This window comes from Patagioenas fasciata, chromosome 2, assembly GCF_037038585.1.
Source record: "Patagioenas fasciata isolate bPatFas1 chromosome 2, bPatFas1.hap1, whole genome shotgun sequence".
NCBI lineage: Eukaryota > Metazoa > Chordata > Aves > Columbiformes > Columbidae > Patagioenas > Patagioenas fasciata.
In genome coordinates, this window is record NC_092521.1 from 101244295 (window position 1) to 101265956 (window position 21662).

At 43.9% G+C, this 21662-nt stretch overlaps 2 long non-coding RNA genes across 2 annotated transcripts in view; one reads left to right on the plus strand and one right to left on the minus strand.

Moving 5' to 3' along the window:
- Positions 1-3500, minus strand: part of LOC139827229 (uncharacterized) — a 227958-nt gene extending 224458 nt beyond the window's left edge. The window contains exon 1 of the long non-coding RNA XR_011737641.1: positions 2816-3500. This is a non-coding gene — a long non-coding RNA (uncharacterized lncRNA). The remainder of the gene's footprint in view (positions 1-2815) is intronic.
- The window catches only part of LOC136098356 (uncharacterized), a 106611-nt gene that overhangs the window by 61465 nt on the left and 23484 nt on the right, over positions 1-21662 (plus strand). The window lies entirely within an intron of this gene.

The following is a 21662-nucleotide window of genomic DNA, read 5'->3' on the forward strand; positions in this document are numbered from 1 at the left end:
GTCCAGAGATGACTCCAGCTCAAGGGAGGATAGGATAGGATAGGATAGGATAGGATAGGATAGGATAGGATAGGATAGGACAGGACAGGACAGGACAGGACAGGACAGGGCTGGGGCAGGTCCTGGGAGGCGTGAGCAGCCTGTGGGACAAGGAGCCAGGTCTGGCTCACATGCTCAGGGAACAGCCGATCGCCAGCACTGGGGTCAGGAAGGAATTTTTTCCCCCGGGGCAGATTGGCACTGGTCCCCGGGGGTTTTTTGCCTTCCTCTGCAGCATTGAGCATGACCACTTTGCAGAGCTCCTCTGGGCCCTTTTGGCTCGGATCCTGCCTGCTGCTCAAGCACCAGGAAGATGGCCTCTCGTGCCCTGCAGCTGGGGGGAGGAAGGCTTTTTTTTCCCCCAGGTGGGACAGCAAGCGTCTCCGGGGGTTTTTTGCCTTCCTCTGCAGCGCTGAGCACGGCCCCTTGCCACGGCTTCTTTGGGCCATTTGGGCTGGGTGCCAGCTGCTCCACGAGCTGGCCCTAAACTTAGCTAGAACAGCCTGCCCAAACCAGCATAGAACAGCTCACCTACACCAACCTTAAAGAAGCTAAACCAATCTGCCTTAAAAAACTTCAATCAGCCACCAACAACCTAAACAGAACCTTAAACAATCTACAACAAATTACCTAAACCAAACAAAATAAACCAACCTAAACACCCTAAAACAAACCCAGCTAAACCAAATGATCTAAAAAAATCCTACCTAAAGCAATCTAAGACTACATAAACCGGCATTTCTCAACCAACCTTAAGCAACCTAGAACCAAACAAGCTAAACAAACTGAAACCAACCAATCTTAACCTAAAATAACCATTAAACAATCTCAAACAACTTAAAACCAATCTAATAAAGGATAAAACTACCTAAAGTGACCGATCTAAACCAACCTCAAAAATACGAAACCAAATGACATAACCTGACCAAAATGACCTAAAGCAAACAACCCAAAGCTAAATAGAACCACTGAAACCAGCCTACAACGACCAAGCTAAAAACCAATCTAGATCAACTCAACTTCAACAACAAAGCTAAAACACCCTAAAAAACCTCAACAACAAAAACCCAACCACCAGCCACCCTACCCCAGGCAGTGTCTCACTTGGATGTGCCTGCAGTCTTGGAAGCCTGACTACCCCAGGTTCTCCTCCTAACGGACCCTGAGCTTGTTTGGAGGTCCTCAAGCACAGCGCAGCTACCGTATACCCTTGACCTAGCTATGGTTCGCCTCTAGCCGGGAACGTCGTCCTCTTTGAGCAAGGCAGGGAAACACGTGGAGCAGGGAAGGAGGAAGGGGACGTCTGCCGAGACAGCAGAAACAGCCCAATCGAGCCTGGTGATTAGTGGGGGGACACGTGTCCCAGCGAGATTGCAGTCACATCCAAAGCATCCAGACACAACCGAAAACCAACTAAACACAATGTACATCTAACCAAACCACCTAAAGCACCCTCAACAACCAATCTAAGCCACCCCAGCCTGAAGGAACCCATCTTCAAAACATGCACCGTGCATAACACTGCCCTAAACAACCTACCAGGAAATAACTAAACCAACCTAAACCAAACAACCTGAACCAACCTTAACAGAAACCCTTCAAGCGACCTAAACAATGTAAACCAAACCTGCCTAAACCAACCTACCTAAAAACACAGACACCCACCAACCCACCTAAGCTGCTTACTGAAAAGAAACAACCTCAAATAACCAACCAACCAACCAACCAACCCACCCACCCCCAACTTAAAATCATCTAAACAAACCTCAACCAAACTACAGAAAACAGCCTCAATGAAAACAGCTTCAGATACGCCACCTACAACAACCGACGGAAGACAACTTCAAGCAAAAATCACCTGCATCAAGCAACCTGAACCCACCAGCCTTCAACAACCAGCCTCTCACAACCACCCTCAAAGAACCTGCCTCAAACCAACCTCAAACGACCGCAACAAACTGAACCGAGCTACTAAAACCAGAAACCTAAACCAAACTAACACAGCCAGTGCTAAAGAACCCTCAGAAAACAGCACCAACCAAAGAACCCAGCAAAACCGAGAAAAAGAAACCTCCTAAGCTAAACCACACAGAGCAGCGCTAAGAACATCACATCAAACAACCTGAACCCGCCCACCTAAACTAACCAACCCAAACCAAGCTAAACCATCAAACCTGAAACAAGCAGCTAAGACCGCCAACCTAAACCAAACTTAACAAACCTTAACCTAAAACAACCAGCCTTCAGTGACCTACGAACACACAACCTACCAACAACGTAATACAGCGTCAAACAAGCACCTTCGAACAACCAGTCTCAAAAAGCCTACCAAAACCAACTCATAGAAACTGACCTACACCAACCAAACTAAACAAACTTAAAAAACCCCAACAAAACCAGAACAACAGCAACAAGAGAAACAACAAACACCACCACCACCAAAACAAAAAAACAAACAAGGTAGAAAGAAACAGGCAAAACCCAAACAAGTTACAGACAAAGAAGGCAGATGCAGGGAACAGGATGCAGAGATGTTGCATGGGGACCCAGTGCTTTGGAACAGCCACTGGTGTCCTGTCAGGAACAGGAAGCAACATCCGCAGCTGCCACTCGGCACCTCTCCCTGCGGGCAACACCAGCGCCTGGCCGGGACCAGAGCGCTTCTCGTGCATCCCTGCCCAAGAAGCACAGCAGCAAAACAAGCTGTGGAAGGCAAAACACCTGCTTGTCATCGCTACATGTGATGCTTTGGAAAAGATCCCACAGTACCACATACCTCTTCTTTTGTGCATGGTCAGTCCCGCGCCTCATTCTCAAGGTTCTCCCTCTTCAGGAACCAGGGAAAGCTTGGCCTCTATTCCTGCTGCTGCTCTCTGCAGCTCTGGGACTTGCCTTTGCCAGCCTGCAAGGGCTGTTTGTTCAAGCTAAAGTGAAGAACGCAGCAGCCTGCTCCTGGCTACACGTGGGCTTGCGTTAAGGATTGTGAGCACTGGCTCTGAAACAGAGTGAGAAACAGAAATGACATCAAATAACATCAAAGGAAGTACATTAAAAAATAAAATCAACCAGAATAAAATAGAAACACTTGTATCCATTGCGTTTTGTGTCCTGGGAAGTGGTTTTTAGGGAAGAGTGAAGGAAGGGAGAGGGAAGGGGGAAGGGAAGGGAAGGGAAAAGAAGGCAGAGGAGAAAAGCAAGCCCTGACAGAGCCCTGAGGGCTCCATACCTGAAAGAAATTGTGCTGTTTTCACCGAAAGCAAACTGATTTTCTTCAGGCAGTTAGAAACCTTTCTTTTTCACAGCTCGCACGCTCATTATTTGGAATTAGTTTGAGAACAAGAGCTAACACCCCAGCACAGAACTAATGCTTGTAATTGCTCTGGTCTGAGAGCCAAGGACATTCTGACTGCTCTGCCCAGGGATGGGACCTGTCGAGGAAGGGGGGCAGAGATGGGACAGAGCTTGACTGACATCCAGGCTGATCAGTACAAGAATTTCATCCCATTAACATCATGCTAATTATTTAAGGAGGGAGGGGATCTCTCTCACTCTCTCGGGCTCTTTCTCTTGCGCACATAGTTTTGTTTCTTTCCTCTTTTTCTGTCAGAGCCAGGGGAGTTTTGGTGCGGAATGTTTTGTTCGGCCCTTTGCCGTTTTGCAGAGGCCTCTGGGCTTTTCTGCCTTTTTCCTTTTTTATCTCTTTGGGATCAACTGTGGGGACCAGGTGGCCCTTCCTGGGACCGGCTACTCGGTGTGGACAGAGTTTGTGAGAACTGGTTTGAGTACCTTCTATTTCTATTTTTTATACATACATACATATATATATATATATATATATATATATATATATATATATATTTACTAGTGGTGTATTATTATTTTGTTATATTATTCCAGTGTGTTTATCTCACTCCAAGTTTCTCCTTTCCCTTTTGATTCTCTCCCCTATTGGGGAGGGTAAAGCGGGGTGGGGGGTGGGTGTGAGCAGCTATCGTGGTTGTATTGCTAGCTCGGTTAAACCACAACAAAATGGTAAAATCAGTTTAACTCAATATTTTTTTTTAGATCTGGGTAGTTTAAGGAGTCCTTTTCCATGCATGCAGGCCACACTTCAAGGCACTCTTCCCCTCTCTAGACAACCATTCCTCACTTCCCTCATGTCCAGACACCTTCACTGTGATGGCAGAAGCACTCACTTATTACTTTCTCAGCAGAAGTAACTTTCAAACATGTAAAATAACCTGAGGCAGTCCTGGGGTGTTTAAAAAAATGTAAGTCTTCAACCACTTATGCAAACAAACAGGATAAGATAACTAACAGGATTTTTCAAAAGGCATCTTCTGGTACTTCAGTCTGACGCCTAGATTCTAAAACAGGACATTGCAAACTGTTATTTATATATTCTCCTATTTGTTGTCCGGCAACATCTCATCCATATGTGCGGTATTACTGTATTTCACAGAGCGGTATTGATTTCAGAAGCAACGGTTATCTCAAACGTTAAGAATTAACTGTCATTAACACATGTAGCTGTGAGCTGTTATCTAGATGCATATTATACTAACGAGATCAGAGACTTGTGATCCCTAAGAACACAGCAGCACAGGTTGAATAAGAAATCTTTGCTAATGAAGTGAACTGTCTCTGTTGCAGCTCTTAGACCCGAGATATTACTTTACACATTTAGCTACATGGGCCTCAAATGACACAAAACAACTCTGTGTCAGGACGTCACATAAGTGTGGAAGACTGTGATAGTGTGAATTGTTTGTCTCAAAGCTTGCTTTCTAAAATAATATCCTTAAGGCCCGCTTGTTACAGAGAAATGCTCGCTCATGCTGCTTGCTTAATTGGGCCTGCTGTAAAGGTCTAAACACAGTGAGTTGAGGGGCAAAATGCATGATCATTGTGAATTGTTAAAACTAAAAGAATACTTGAAGCTTACATGTTAAAATTAAATAGATTGTCTTTACTCTGTCTTTAGGCATAACAATAAAATAAGATTGTTTAGCAGCGTCTGACGTCGTTTGTGTCTTAATCTCTCTCAGAATAATTTTTGAAACTTCCTGAGTCCAAAATTGGACTGGGAAGCCACACTGTGGGCAAACACCATAACTACAACATAGCTGACTTCCATAGCAGCTGCACATTGGTCTGAATTCATGTTACAATTTAGTAGGTTTATAGGTGTATGGGGATATAGCGGAAGATATGGCGAGGAGATTAGTTAAATGTAAATACGCTGAAGTGACTTGCATCTGTCTGTAGAAAAAGCACGTACATCACACTCATTGTTTTACTGACCTTGTGTGCTGGATGGGTAGAACCTCTGTGTTAGATAACACAGGCCTGTGAGGAACTCTAGGCACCTTATCACTATGTCTGAGATTCCTGCTTTGTTGTGAGAAAGAGCAGGAAGCTGCGCCTGCCTGAAGCCTTGGAATACAGGGGAGCTCAGCAGGCCCAGCGATCTTCCAGCAGGGCTGAACTGACCAGGGCCTGCGTCCCCGCTGGTGTCACCTCTGCCTGGGAGCTCAGGTGTGGCTTCGGAGATCCCTCAGTAGAGACATTACTAAAATAAAACTTGCTCTTTACAATGCATCCGTGGCCTCTGGCTCTTCTTGCGATGTGCTTGTGTATGTGTACACAGTCAGTTCTTTGCTTTCTTCACAGGAAAGTGCAATGCTGCCTGGCTCCCTGCTGCCTGTAGAAGGGTTCAGGCTCTATCACTTGTTGGACTGTGCATAGCACTAGAAGTTGACAGGAGGAAACCACCTTCCCAGTCCAGCGCCAGTCTGGGGAAGAATGAGTGACTGGAGAAATGCTTCATGAAAGGAAGCATGTTCTTTGTCCTTTTAGAAATGAACTGTAGCGTTTCTAGACAGAATTGTTTCCTTGAAGTGAATAACAAAGACAAAAGCCAAAATGTGTGTTCTCTGGGAACTCATTTCTGTTTTGTAAAGCATTGTCTGTCTGCTTGTCTGGCAGTAACTGACTTCATCTGCTGGGAGAGTAAGATCATATTGAATATAAAAACCGCTTTTGTGGTCAACCCTGAAGTCTCCATCTGCTAAAATGTTGTAAAACAAGAACTGTCGCATATGGGTTTGTAGAACTCAAACAGAAAATCGTGTTTATCTGTCTTTCATAGCTGGTTCCTGGAGAAGAAGGACCTGAAGTATGAATTCAACAGTTATCATCTACAAAGACATGTTTTATGTAGGTGTATAATCTAAACAGAGCTTTTGGGGTGTGGGTGGGTTTTGGTGTGGGTTGTTTTGTTTTGTTTACAAGCTCTTGCAGCTGACATTTGATAAAAGGTGAGCAGTTCCTATTCAGGGAATGTGCGTTGCTAATGAGAATACTGACTTTGTATGTTGAACTCATGGCTTCTTGTAAAGACGCACTGATCTCTTCTGAATCAAAGACTTTCTTTTTGTTAGTTATTGTGTTCTGTTCTGTAAGTGCACAAGCCATAGGTAGTTTCCTGACTGGTTGATGGAATGGAAAAATAATAGTTGTTTTTCAGCTGCTCTAAGCCTTTTGTTTTTCAGTGTCTGGTGCGTTTGCTTATGGCCCAGGTCTGTAGAAATCACCAGTTGTGAGCTGGTGTTGCTCTTCTTTGGGGTACAGGCAGATACTAAGCTGGATCATGTGTTTAAACATATCTTCAGGCTGTATCACCAGAAACCATGTGATAAAATGCTGTAAAATTCTGGCAGCTCCTCCAAGTGGATGCATCTGTGTGGTGCTCAGCAGCCTTTGGTTCTGCTGGCTTCGAGGTTCAGCTCTCTTGGACTTCTTTTGCTAGGTAGCTCCACTTTCTTGTATTGAAGGCACCGGAATGGTATTTGGCAAGTGAGGACAGACAGACCAGACCCAGTTCATGTTCAAGGGGTTAAAAATGAAAACTGGAGCAAACCTAAAAGAGGGCTGGTGTTAAATCTTCTTCATGTCAGTGGTGATTCTGCTTTCACCACCAGGTGGCGCTGTGTGTATTTAATTGCACTGGGAGCTGCCCGTGCCTGCCTGTGTAGTTCAGAGCAGTCATTAGAGGAAATGTTCTTCTGGCTGCGTCTGTTCTCCTGTGATATTAAAAACTGGAGAGATATTGGGAGCAGCTACTACTTTAGGAGAATTTCTATGAAGTAAGGAATTGCTGGTTTTATTTTGTCAGCATGGACAAGAAAAGAACTGATTCTAACTCATGTCCACTGCAGCTTATGCTTCCATGATCCACTGCTCCACTCATCACTGTGCACAAATGTCTTTGGAGAGGAATGGCAGGTGCTGGCTCTTCCCATGGACAAGTAGGGTGCTGTGTGGGCTCCCAGGGACAGGACACGCTTTGCCTTCCCGTCTCCAGAAGAAAGAAGAGTTGAAGAAGGGGCCTCATGAGCGAGAGACTGCAAAGAAGTTGCTGCACTAGATCCTTTTTTCTTCATTTATCTGTCAGAAAAGCTGCGTTCTGCTCACTGTGTCTTAGCTCAAAATACAGTGAGAGCTTCTTGCTTGAGCCTGCTAAAGGAGAAAAACCCTTCCCTATCTCAGGGAGCGTGCGACTTTTGACTCGCTTGTTCTGAATCTATGAGCTGCAGGTACCATGTTCAGATTGTGTGGTGACAATCTATACCACTGGTTCCCTGAATGGGTTTTCATTTCTGACCCTATTTCCTTCTCCAGCATTTTTCACTATATAAAGAAAAAAAATATTTTTAGAAAAAAATTAGATTGGATTGGGACATCATGTTGATTTTGGTCCCGAAGACTTTGTTTGCTAGAAATAAGTTGAGTCTTCATCAGATCACTGCAGAGATTTCTAGCCAGTGTAGAACTATTGCATTATGTTGTTTTTAACACGATTCAATGCATGTTCCAGTGTGTGCATTTAACTTTTACTTCACTCAGTATTTTGAAAACAGCCTTAAACTGAAGAGAGCTTTCAAGCTTGGGAGAGAAAAAGAGCAGATCTTGACTCCAAGGTCTGCGGACATCACTCTAAAGACAGTTTCTGTGCATCCAAATGCTGTTAATCCTTGATAATATGATGGTTGTGTGATGGCTACGGAAAAACACAGAGGGGCAGCAATGAGGAAAGAAGAACCTTTAAAGATAGTCTGGTGTTGCTCACATCCCAAAGGAGGATGATCAGTTTCCGTATCATTCCTTACAAATGCTTGTCTAATTTATTCTTTAAAAATTCCTTTAATGTTACTCCTGTTGCAAAGGTTGCTGCATATCCTAAGTTTTTCAGGTGTTTAACTTAAGCCTCATAATTCTGTGTCCTGTGTGCAGTGGATGTACACAAAAGTTTTTCTTCATAGCTACCTTTTACATGTTTAAACACACTTGTTTCTCTTCACTATTGCCCTTTACAGGTTAAGCAGCTGGTTTTCGATTTGCACTTTGAAGTCGGACTTTTGTTCCCCTTTGGACTTTCTGTAGAATCCCAGAGGTTGTACTACACCCTTCTCAAAAGTCAAGACATCATCTGCAGGGTTCAACAGCTAATCTGTGCAAATACAGTGCTGCAAAAATAATGCGTGGCTGTACCTACTGAAGTGTCATGTGTGATGAGGAGTCACTGGGTGTTTTAATTAGTGAGAAATGGTACATAAAAACTAGGTGACAGAAACAGGACATGAGGCTGGCCTACTGTTCTTCAAGCTTGCGGTGCAGCTCTGTGGGCTTTGGATGACTAAAGGAAAGCAGCAGGCACAGGAGAGAGCTGCTGCTGGATCTTAATGGAAGATGGCAAATGATTTGGAGAGAGGTTTTCAAAGTCAGAAATGCAAGTCAGGAGCCCAGTTCCAAATTGCCTGTGAAATCACTGTGTATTTCCCTCGCTTGTGTAACTTTGTGTATTGTCTAGAAGCTTTCATTTCAATGTTAAGAAAGTTACAGTTGTCTGATAGGTGATGTAATGATCTCGTAATAACAGCTATAATGAAAGTAATGGAAAATGTCAGTATTCAAAACAGAGCCATGATAAATTATTAATGAACTTATACAACTGTTGCTTACCGTACCTTCCATGTTACAGCTGTCGTTAGGCATTGATGCTGTTTCCTCAGAGTTCGAGCTGTAGTATCTGATTTTTGTTTCAGGGTGTGTTCTGAAGCTGCTGATGGCAATGCCTTTGGCTACAAAGTGTAGCAAATATTTTGTGGATTGTCAGTCTGAGCAGCAGTCAAACAGCATTCTTTTCAAATCACTAAGGAAGAAAGTTGTACCAGTTCATCTCAGTTCCCTAATGCCAAAGGTCTATTTCACATCTATTGATCCTTTTGTATTTTGCTCCTTCTTTAAGGTCAGTTGATGCCTGGAGGGAACTGTCACATCTTTGAAAACTCCTTGTAGCTACGGAAAAGAGATTTGTTGACTTCCTCGAGTGATAAGTAGACACTGAAGAAATTATATGCTGCTCATCTCTAAGTCAGAAATAGGAATTAGGAAGGAATGTCTTACTGGAAAATAAAATAGGACCGGGCCCCTTGAGACAGAAATATGTTGATGAAATCGTGTAGTGTTATTAACCAAGACATAGTGACTCTTTGGCCAGGAAACAAACAGATCCTATGCTAAAATAGTGTTTGTTCCAGGTAATTCACGTCAGTCTCTCCAAGCAATGGATCTACTTTGCAAGTGAGAAAAGATGGACCTAAATATTGAAACAATAAGGGCTGTTTTTCTTCCCCCGGATCAAAACTGACACAGCAGAGCCCATGTAGTTTTCAAATCAGTAGCAGCGCCTTCACCTACTTGCTATCATACAGAGCAGAATCTGTACTTTCTCCTTCTGTATGGCTCTTGGAAGAAACTTGGTTGCACTTGTTCACTTGTTCACTTGTTGCTAAGAACGGGATGTTGATCAAGTGCAACTGTAGCAAATACTTGATTTGCTTAAACAATTTAGAATTTTCCTGTGTTGATTCTCATCAGAAAAAATTAAAACGTGAAAAAAACAATACTTTAAGGATTAAACTATAAGATTGTTTTAAACAAAAAGAACATCATAGTTTTATAGAAAGTAATTTTTTATTTTCATAGAACTTTGAAGTGAGGTAAAATAGCTGTCTGTAAGCACAATTTTGAAACAAAAGCTATGTCATCTCTGTTATTCTTTTTGCGGCCTTCTAAATGAAAAGTCTGTGTGAACTCTTGTTATCTGTGTTCTAGAAAACTGATCTGCTTTGCAAGCTGAGATGATTCTGAGGCAGAACAAAGCATGAGAGACATGGTCTTCTCATTATTGTATAGTTTAAGCATACTATGTAACAGCCAAATCTTTTTGTGATTTAAAAACTTCATTTAACTACATAAAGGATGAATGTGCTGCATGAATAGTTTCTTGTGTTCAAGCATATTGCCAGTGTTTTACTACTGAGAGAAATCCTAGCAACTGCAAACAACTAGATAATTCATCAGAAGCCAAACATATATGTATCTCAAATAATTTTTGTATCACAGCTAGTCTAATGCATTAACTTTTTATGTTGGGAGATTTTCTATAATAATCTATTTCTTGTTTCGTGGGATAGACAATGACCAAGTTTCTTGAAATATCTAAAATGAAATGTTGGATGAGAATAGAATAGCGACAGAACCATTTTTAAGTGCCTATGCGATATTATAGATTGTCTTCAAGTTCGCAGAGAAAAGGATACTTTGGTTATGATAACAAAATATTTCTCTTCCACATCTGTAAGCTATACTAATTATTTCACACTTGGAAGCTTAAAAGATCCTGAGAAGTTTATTTCAACCTCTTAAGAAAGGCTTCTTGGCTAACATGGTATTTTTCCATTTGTGTGGTCTAGATTAACTGGTATCATTCTCAACGACAACTGTCGAGGTGAAAGTTTTATTTTCACGTATCCTGGGTATCAGAAATGATAGGCATAAGTAAATTGTCAGAGGTTTGAATTTACAAGTGTACTGAAGCTTTTAAGTGCCTGATTCAGGTTTAAGAGCGGAAGAAACCCTACTGAACTCAAGCGGGACCATGTTTTTGTGAAGCAGCAAATCTGGTTTCAGTACACTCAACACTCATTTAGAAATGCTGTAACTACATGGTGCAAAGCAGTGAAATCTTGTGAAGTTGCTCTTCTAACATTTTTTGTGAATAAATTTTGAGTGAGCAATTTCTCCTGGGAAACTCTCTGATGGATCATGTACTGTTTCCTCCCCCACAAAGCGTAAGAACTGTCATAAATATCAGATTGTAAATTCTGGCTCAATCAAAAGAAATTTGCTTAAACCTTGTCAACAGGAAATTTCAACTTTTAGGTGATCCAAGTAGTGCACAGACCTGATAATAATAAAAATTGAACTACAGTTTCCACAATCCATTGGAGTGAAGCCAGAATGTACAGTACTTCCACATCCAGCTTAGCTGTAACCAACTGGTTTTGCCATATTGCAAGTAATTATTTTTATCTTATGTTGAGTTTCAAAGTTATTATGAATAGTAAGCTGTGTGTATACCATAATGCAGGATGTTTAGTAAGTTGAAGTGAATGTTTTCTAGCAGCACAAGAAGAAAATGACGTCTAGCATAGCATTATAATTGAACCCCAAAATCGTGACATGAGAATTTTGCCAGGGAGTATTTGTAACAGAAATCCACGATACTGCCGAATCACCTGTTTTCGTCACAAGTGAAGATGTCAGTTTTCAGTAAGATGTGGCTAAATGAAACACGTAGGCAAGAAAGCATCTTTTATTGAACACAGAGGAATTAATATTAAACTGAAGTCAAGTTTTCACATAAAAATTCACTGTGCTTGTTCTTGAGGTTTTGGATTACATAAGAAGGAAAGGCATGTGTCCCGTTAAGTCAACAGGCTTTTTCTAAGGTGTGTACTGAAAGACCATATATTTCTTGCTCCAAGGTTAAATTAGCATCTCATGCAGACAACAGAGGCAGCTTTAAAAGTGAAATCCTTCAGTTTCATGCTCCAAGTCATCGATGCTGCTAAGTCTTCTAAATTGTTGAAATTTACACCAAATTTAAAGCTAATAGTTTCCTCTTGCGAAGGTTTAATTGTACCTTGGGGAAAAGTTGCTTCCCTTTGAGATTAAAAGGGAAATACTTCTATGGACAACAGCTGCATTAAATGTAAACTTCTCAGCCATGTATGCTGGCTGCAGGACCTGTGCTAATCTATAGAAAAGCAAACAAATTCAGTGAGTTTTCTCTGCAGACCAAAATGATGTGAAATTTTACTAATTTTACAAAAATGACATTTCTCAGTTACCCGTAACAATGTTTGTTGTCTCATGTTAAACATTTAGCTGAAAGTAAGCTGCTGTTCTCTGCCAAACTCTGGTTGTCCTCTGCACCAAGAGTGGGATCAGGGGCAAGAACTGTCTGGTCAGGAACCTTGGTCAGAGCTGTGGATGTGAAGCTCTTGGGGAAGAGCTGTTTTAGCTTAATCCATGATCCTCCCTAACAAACGAGAAACAGCACTTTACTTGCAACTGATTTTTGTGATGTTTCTTTTCCCCATCTTTCTCTTTATATTTCTGACATGCTGGAGTCTCCCAGAGGATGGGATGGTGTCATGAGCGCTCAGGCAGAGTATATCCACTTTAGTTCAAATAATTGGTATGTGTTTCCTAGGTTGCTGCCTATAAAAAGCACTTAACTATGGCAATAGTCCCTAGTGACAAAGTGGATGGGTTTGTTGGTTTAATTAAACCTCTCTTGCACTCCTGATTTCCCCACCTTATCCCCCATCAAGCTTATATAAAAAAATCAAGTAACAAGGCAGTCTAGAAATGGAAATGTGAGTTTTAAGGCAAGAGGAACCGTCATTTAATCTGCACTCCAGGAGGCCATGAAGGAGGTTTGTGTCAAGCAATTGCTAAATCAAACTTTGTGTGATGGCTGTTTATTATGGTAATGATTAGGGATGAACCAAAATTACATGATGGCTGTGCAAGTGTAAAGAAGTAGCTGAATTTCTGTGGTCTATTTGTTCTGGATACACATTGTTTAATGCACGTGTATAGCTAATATTCACATACTTAAGTAGTGAATTGTTCTAGCTTGTGTCTACAGACTGTCAATGACCCAGTGCTGAATGTGGTGAATATTCTGAGAAATTAGTGCTGAAATTCTGAACTTGCGGAAGAGAGATACCATCTTGAAGTATTTCTTCAAACGGAAGACATCCACTAATACTTCAAGTGCCGTTTAATCTGAATGTTACATTGTGGCAGTTTCTTTTGATATCATAGCGTAACATTAGGATGGTGTTTCATTTTTTTCACAGATATTTCGCAGCTCACAAAGAATGGAAAGCTCAGGAAGACAAAAGCACAAAAGCTTTATTTTGTACATGAACATCTATAAGAAAGCAGTTGGAAAACATCCAGTGGCAAACATATCTTTGCAATATATCTTTGCTCCTCTTTGGTTATTTCTCTCTCTTCTCTTAGTTCTGCAAAACCTTCCAAGCATTTAAATTGTCTACTCTGTGTGTATTGATTTGTGCATTCATCATCTTAAATTACATGTGCATAACACAGAGTTGTTTTGTGTCATTTGAGGCTCATGTTGCTAAATGTGTAAAGTAATATCTCGGGTCTAAGAGCTGCAACATAGTTCACTTCATTAGCCAAGATTTCTTATTCAGCCTATGCCACTGTGTTCTTAGGGATTACGAGTCTCTGATCTCGTTAGTATAATATGCATCTAGACAATAGCTCACAGCTATTTGTGTTAGAGGAAATGACAGTTTATTCTTAACATTTGAGATCACCATTGCTCCTGAAATCAATACAACTCTGTGAAATACAGTAATAGCACACATATGGATGAGATGTTGCCAGACAACAAATAGGCAGAATAGAAAAATAAAAGTTTGCAACGTCCTGTTGTAGAATCTAGGAATCAGACTGAAGTATCAGAAGATGCCTTTTGAAAAATCCTGTTAGTTATCTTATCCTGTTTGTTTGCAAAAGTGGTTGAAGACTTATATTTTTTTAAACACCCCAGAACTGCCTCAGGTTATTTTACATGTTTGAAAGTTACTTCTGCTGAGAAAGTAATAAGTGAGTGCTGCTGCCATCACAGTGAAGGTGTCTGGACATGAGGGAAGTGAGAAATGGTTGTCTAGAGAGGGGAAGAGTGCCTTGAAGTGTGGCCTGCATGCAGGGAAAAGGACTCCTTAAACTATCCAGATCTAAAACAATATTGAGTTAAAATGGTTTTACCATTTTGTCGTGGTTTAACTCGAGCTAGCAATACAAACACAAGAGCCACTCATTCACTCCATCCTCCCGCCCACTCCCCAATAGAGAATGAAAAGAGAAGGAAGAAACTTGGATAGATAAACACAGTGTAATAAAATAACAAAATACTAATATACTACTAGTAAATACATATATAAATAGAAATAAAAGGTACTCAAGCCAATTCTCAGAAACTCTGTCCACACCGAGTAGCTGGTCCCAGGAAGGGGCACCTGGTCCCCACAGTTGATCCCAAAGAGATAAAAAAGGAAAAAGGCAGAAAAGCCCAGAGGCCTCTGCAAAACGGCAAAGGGCCCAACAAAACATCCCACACCAAAACTCCCCCGGCTCTGACAAAAAAAGAGCGAAGAAAAAAAACTATGCACACAAGAGAAAGCGCCCGAGAGAGTGAGAGATCCCCTCCCTTCTTAAATAATTAGCGTGACGCTAATGGGATGAAATTCTTGTATTGCTCAGCCTGAATGTCAGCCAAGCTCTGTTCCATCTCTGCCCCTCTTCCTCGATACATATGTTAAAAGTTAGGATTAGAAAACCAGGAATAAGTAGGATTCATGTCCTTAGTAGGATACATCTTCTCTCCTTCTCCCTCTCTCTCTCCCTTCCCTTCCCTTCCCTTCCCTTCCCTTCCCTTCCCTTCCCTTCCCTTCCCTTCCCTTCCCTTCCCTTCCCTTCCCTTCCCTTCCCTTCCCTTCCCTTCCCTTCCCTTCCCTTCCCTTCCCTCTCTCTTCCCTAAAAACTGCATTCAAGGACACAAAACACAATGGATACAAGTGTTTCTATTTCTATTTATTTTATTTTATTTTATTTTATTTTATTTTATTTTATTTTATTTTATTTTATTTTATTTTATTTTATTTTATTTTATTTTATTTTATTTTTTTTATTATTTTTATTTTAATTTTTATTATTAGCTATTTTATTTTTATTTTATATTTTATTTTGTTGTTGATTTATTAATTTACTTTATTTTCTGTTATTTCATGTTATGTTATTTCATGTCATATTATTTCCATTTCTGATTCTGTTTCAGAGCCAATGCTCACAATCCTTAACACAAGCCCATGTGTAGCCAGGAGCAGGCTGATGCGTTCTTCACTTTAGCTTGAACAAACAGCCCTTGCAGGCTGGCAAAGGCAAGTCCCAGAGCTGCAGAGAGCAGCAGCAGGAATAGAGGCCAAGCTTTCCCTGCTTCCTAAGAGGGAGAACCTTGAGAATGAGGCGTGGGACTGACCATGCCCAAAAGAAGAAGAAGAAGGAGAAGAAGATGATGACGGGTGTGGTACCGTGGGATGTTTTCCAGAGCTACGTGACACGTAGCGATGATGAGCAGACTTTTTGCCTTCCGCAGCTTGTTTTGCTGCCGTGCTTCTTGGGCAGGGATGCACGAGGAGCGCTTTGGTCCCTGCCAGGCGCTTGTGTTGCCCGCAGGGAGAGGTGCTGAGTGGCAGCTGCGGATGTTGCAGCCGCGCTGGAGCCCTTCCAAGCAGGGGCTGTTTTGGTGGAGGGAGGGTTTTGGTTTTGGTAGCTTGGTTGAAGTTGTTGAGGTGGTTGGAGGTGGTTTGTTTGAGGCAGGTTCTTCTTTGAGGGTGGTTGTGGGAGGCTGGTTGTTGAAGGTTGGTGGGTTTACGTAGCTTGATGTAGGTGATTTTTGGTTGAAGTTGTCTTCCTTTGGCTTTTTTAGGTGTGGTATGTGAAGTTGATTTTGTTGAGGTCGTTTTCAGTGGTTTGTTTGAGGTTGGTGTAGGTGGTTTGATTGAGGTCATTTTGATGATATGAGGTTGGGTGGTTTAGGCAGGTTATTTGAGGTTGGTTTGATTTATTTCTGTTTGTTTTCAGTAGGCAGTTTAGGTAGGTTGGTGGATGTCTGTGTTTTTAGGTAGGTTGGTCTAGGTAGGTTTGGTTTCCATCGTTGAGGTTGCTTGAAGGGTTTGTGTTGAGGTTGGTTCAGGTTGTTTGGTTGAGGTTGGTTTAGTTTTTTTTAGGTAGGTTGGGTTAGGTGATTTGATGACGTCAGGCTGTTGGAGGTTGTTGAGGTGTTTTCTGGTGGTTTAGGTTGAATAGGTGGTCTAGTTTGGATTTCTTGGTAGATTTGGTAATGATCGTTTGGTGGTTGAGGTTCTTTTGGTCATTTGGCTTAGGTTGTTTGGGTTGTTTGGGGTTTGTTGTTTTCAGTTGTTTTGTGCTGTCTGAGACTGTTTGTGTGTTGTAGGTTGTCTGTTTCTCAGAGGCTTCATGTTGTTGAAGCTGGGTTCTTGGAGGTCATTGAAGGTTGTTTGTTTTTTGGTTTCGGTTGGTTGCTTGAGGTTGATCAAGGTTGGTTTAGGTAGTATGTTGTAGATTGTTGAAGGTTCTTTTTAGGTTGTTGATGGCTGGTTGTGTGAAGATTTTGAAGTTAGATTGGTTGATGCTCTTGAAGGTTGGTTGATTGTTTGCAGACGTTTAAGGTTGGTTTAGGTGAGTTGTTCTATGCTGGTCTGGGTGTGCTGTTCTAGCTAAGTTTAGGGCCAGCTCGTGGAGCAGCAGGCACCCAGCCCAAATGGCCCAAAGAAGCCGTGGCAAGGGGCCGTGCTCAGCGCTGCAGAGGAAGGCAAAAAACCCCCGGAGACGCTTGCTGTCCCACCTGGGGGAAAAAAAAAGCCTTCCTCCCCCCAGCTGCAGGGCACGAGAGGCCATCTTCCTGGTGCTTGAGCAGCAGGCAGGATCCGAGCCAAAAGGGCCCAGAGGAGCTCTGCAAAGTGGTCATGCTCAATGCTGCAGAGGAAGGCAAAAAACCCCCGGGGACCAGTGCCAATCTGCCCCGGGGGAAAAAATTCCTTCCTGACCCCAGTGCTGGCGATCGGCTGTTCCCTGAGCATGTGAGCCAGACCTGGCTCCTTGTCCCACAGGCTGCTCACGCCTCCCAGGACCTGCCCAAGCCCTATCCTGTCCTGTCCTGTCCTGTCCTATGCTATCCTCCCTTGAGCTGGAGCCATCTCCTGGACTTCTGAGAGTGCCCAAATGCCTCTGATCTTATGGACCTTGGGGGCAAGAATGCTTCCTGTGCCTGGTGGGACACCAGTGGGTGTTCCAAAGCACTGCAACCCCTTGCAACCCCTCTACATCCTATTTCTTACAGCTCCTGAGCCTGGCTCCACAGGGGATGAAGATGGTGAGCTCTGCAGTGCTCCTCCAGAAGAAATTTTCTTGGTCTCTCCACTGCTATCCAGCTGAAAAGGATTTCCAGCCATCAGATGAGTTTGGAAGGTGGCCCTGGCAGCAGATTGCCTTGCAGTGGAGAACCTCCAGCAGCCTCATGCAAGGTCTTCCTCCTTCAGCCCCTGCCCTGTGATGCCACCAGCTCCTCAAGTGCTTCCTCCGGGATGTGTTGGGGCTGCCCCCGGGCCAGCTCTGGCAGTGGACACGGGAGCCGGCTGCTCCTTTTGATCCTGCCCAGGGCATTGTGAGCTCTGTGTTGCTGCGTGCTGGCATTGTGACACTCGGGTGACAGAGCCCCACGTGTGAAGCCCCGCCCGCAGCAGCCCTGCTTATCTTCCAAAAATCAAATAGCATTTGCATAGTCAGTGCTTTGCCCTATTGGCTGATCTCTCTCTGTCCTCCTTCACAAGAACTGAAAAGTTACTGGTTTTTGCTACACTCTTGCCATCTGGTGGAGGGAAAGGGCATCCCGTTGCAGTTGGCACTTCTCGGCAGGCAAATGTTTGTGCTCTCAGGCAGGGAACAGCCCTGGCGGCTGAACCTTGTCACCAGGAAAGCCAATGGCATCCTGGGGTGCATTAAGAGTGGGGTGGTTAGCAGGTCGATAGAGGTTCTCCTTCCCCTCTACTCTGCCCTGTTGAGACTGCACCTGGAATACTGTGTCCAGTTCTGGGCTCCTCAGTTCAAGAAGGACAGGTGTGTACACATACGCAGGCACGTTGCAAGATGAACCAGAGGCCATGAATGCATTGTAAAGAGCAAGTTTTATTTTAGTAATCTCTCTACTGAGGGATCTCCGAAGCCACACCTGAGCTCCCAGGCAGAGGTGACACAGGCGGGGACACAGGCGCTGGTCAGTTCAGCCCTGCTGGAAGATCGCTGGGCCTGCTGAGCTCCCCTGTATTCCAAGGCTTCAGGCAGGCGCAGCCTCCCGCTCTTTCTCACAACAAAGCAGGAATCTCAGACATAGTGATAAGGTGCCTAGAGCTTCTCACAGGCCTATGTTACCTAACACAGAGGTTCTACCCGTCCAGCACACAAGGTCAGTAAAAGAATTAGTGTGATGTATGTGCTTTTTCTACAGACAGGTGCAAGTCACTTGAGCACATTTACATTTAACTAACCTCCTCGCCAAATCTTCCGCTATATCCCCATACAACAGGGAACTGCTGGAGAGAGTCCAGCGCAGGGCAACAAAGATGGTTAAGGGAGTGGAGCATCTCCCTTATGAGGAAAGGCTGAGGGAGCTGGGTCTCTTTAGTTTGGAGAAGAGGAGACTGAGGGGCGACCTCATAAATGTTTACAGATATATAAAGGGTGAGTGTCACGAGGATGGAGCCAGGCTCTTCTCAGTGACAACCAATGATAAGACAAGGGCAACGGGTACAACCTGGGACACACGAGGTTCCACTTGAATATGAGAAGAAACTTCTTCTCAGTGAGGGTGACAGAGCACTGGAACAGGCTGCCCAGGGAGGTTGTGGAGTCTCCTTCTCTGGAGTCATTCAAAACCTGTCTGGACACCTTCCTGTGTAGCCCTATCTAGGTGTTCTGCTTTGGCAGGGGGATTGGACTGGATGATCTTTCGAGGTCCCTTCCAATCCCTGACATTCTGTGATTCTGTGATTCTGTGAAGGAAGGCAGATATCCCTCATGTTAACTGTGCCGTGAACTCATGGAACCTCATTTCCTGACAATTTGGGACTTGAATTGACAAGCCAATGCCTGGTAAGAAATAAATTAACCCTGCAGTCTTTCCCACAGTGATGAGGAGATCTGGTCACTTATTCTCACAAATCTTTTCACGAAACTTGCATTAGCTTTGCATCTTTGAGCACTTTATCATTTTACATTCAGACAAATCTGACTGGGAGTTAAAAAATTATGAGGAAGTCAGTGATCTGATCGCCTCATTTTCATTTAGGCTGAACTACAGTGACAGAAGATCATTTCAGGCAGAGCTAGAAACAGAACTCAGCTCTCGTCTTGTGGCAGACTTCTGTTTCATCTGTTTTGCATTTTGGAAAAATAATTGACCCTAAGTCCTTAACTCTGTGAGAACTGCACCTGCTATTACATTGCCATTGTGACTGTAAGGCAGCTTTTAGCTGATGATTCACCAAAACTGACTATTTGTCATGTACCCCCTGAAAATCTAGAGATAGCCCAGCTCAGGAACAAATGGTACGTTTTTCTTTAGGCTGTGTGTGCAGGGCCTGTGTAGTAGGTGTCTGTAGCTGTCTGAAGAGACTGTGTGGAAATGCTGTATTTAGATCTGGCTGGTAATGCTATGAGGAAAAAAAAAAAAGCATGCATAGGATCATACCATTAAAGATGGAATGACAATGCATGTGTGCAATTTAGTTTCGTGTTGGGCTGCAAGTTAGATTCTTGCATTTCTTAAGATTTTGTGCCTGTATTGCGTAACTCTACAATGCTGCATGTCATTAATACTTTTACTCATTCAATTTGAAAGTATTATGTTTTTAAAAACTATTGTTTACATGAAACAAATTGTCCTTTACCACACACCAAAACTTAGGAAAATGGGAGGTAGGGCTGTTCTAAAGGAAAAGCTGATACATTTGATTTCCATTTCCTTCTTGTGGTTATCGAAAGTTCTTCCTGATCAAGCAACATCCCCAGAGAGCAAGACATGTTCTCTCCCTGAAATGCTGCTTTGTGCTGAAACTGTCTTCTCTGCAAGTAGAATCAAGAAGAAAATACAGGTAGAGACACTGAGACAAAAAAAAAAAAAAGTTAGTGGAACGGTTGCAGAGGGTTAAAAAGAACAGGCTGCGTGTGCCATTGTTTTCTTGCTTTCCGATGCAGTAGTGGCACTGTTTTCATCCAGAAGAGGCAGACCGCCCTAGCAAAGAAATTCCCATTTGCAGTTTATTGCGTCAGTGTCGAGTTGCTTTGGGATCTCGCTGTAACAGGAGAGCAGAGCAGCTGGCGGCAGTCAGCTCTGAGGCACAGAACTGCTTGGGAAAGGGGCACATTCTTTCCAGACAAGCCTGGGACTTGAGGTTGCAATTATCTGACTTCTGTTCTTGGTAGGAATGCAGCCGGTTACTTTTGTGTTGCTAGTCAGTACTGCTGAGCCGTTAGGTGCAGAAACAGGGACAATATGCTCAGGGAAGCGTATCTATGTTCTACTGTTGTTTTAAACATCTAAGGAAATATCTATCACAGTTAGGATGGTACTGAAGTGCCCTGGTAAAGTTTTACGATATCTGTTTTACGGATATGAGATTAAACTCCACTATAGAAGTCTCCAGCAGCGCAGAGCTGCATCTGGATTGTACAAGACCTCTGCAAGTGATGCTGTTATAGTTGGTGACTCTACCTATAGTGCTACACTCTGCAGCTACAAGCTATCAATATAGCATGGTACATGGTATTGTAATGTCTAATAGCACAGAGCAGTTGAGGTTGGAAGGTGTCTCTGGAGATCATTCAGCCCAAGCCCCCTGCGAAAGGCAGGGTCGGCTAGAGCAGAGCGCACAGTGCTGAGTCCACTGGATACCACCGTGCTGCCTCTCCGTCTGCGAGCAGAGAACCCTCTGACTGGTCCCAGGAGACAATGCTGAACGACAAATAAGGACATTAAGAAAGGGCAAAAAGTGTTGGATTTACTTCCGCTCCATTATGAAGAAAATGAAGAGCAGCATGAATGTGTCTTTTGAAACGGTGCCGTGAACTCCCTGGTGCCAATGGCGCTCACGCACCGCAGCCGACACCTGTGGGTTGGACGGGGCTCTCCGGGGAGGGTGGAGGAGGGCGCGCCGGTCTGGGGGTACTCGGGGTGGGTCCTTCCCCTCCTGTCTCCCCACACTCTTTGCGTGGGGCGGGGGAAGAAACACAACGTCCCGGTGAGGCGGGGCGGGGCTCGGCCGCGCCCGGAGCGGGAGCTTTTCTTCCGTGTGGGGAGGTGGGGCCAGGGGAGCGGCGCTCGGGCCGTGCCGGGGGCCGCTGCCCGCGCAGAGGCGGGACCGGCGGGGCGCAGCGGGCGGCGCGGGGCGGCCGTGGGCTCCGTGAGCTCGGCGCTGGGCCGGCCGCGGCGCGCCCTGGTGCGGGTGGGCACCGAGCCGCCCCCCGCCGCTGCTGTCCGGGCCCCGCCGCCGCTGTCCGCGGTGCTGAGGCCCCGCGGGGAGGAGGAGGCG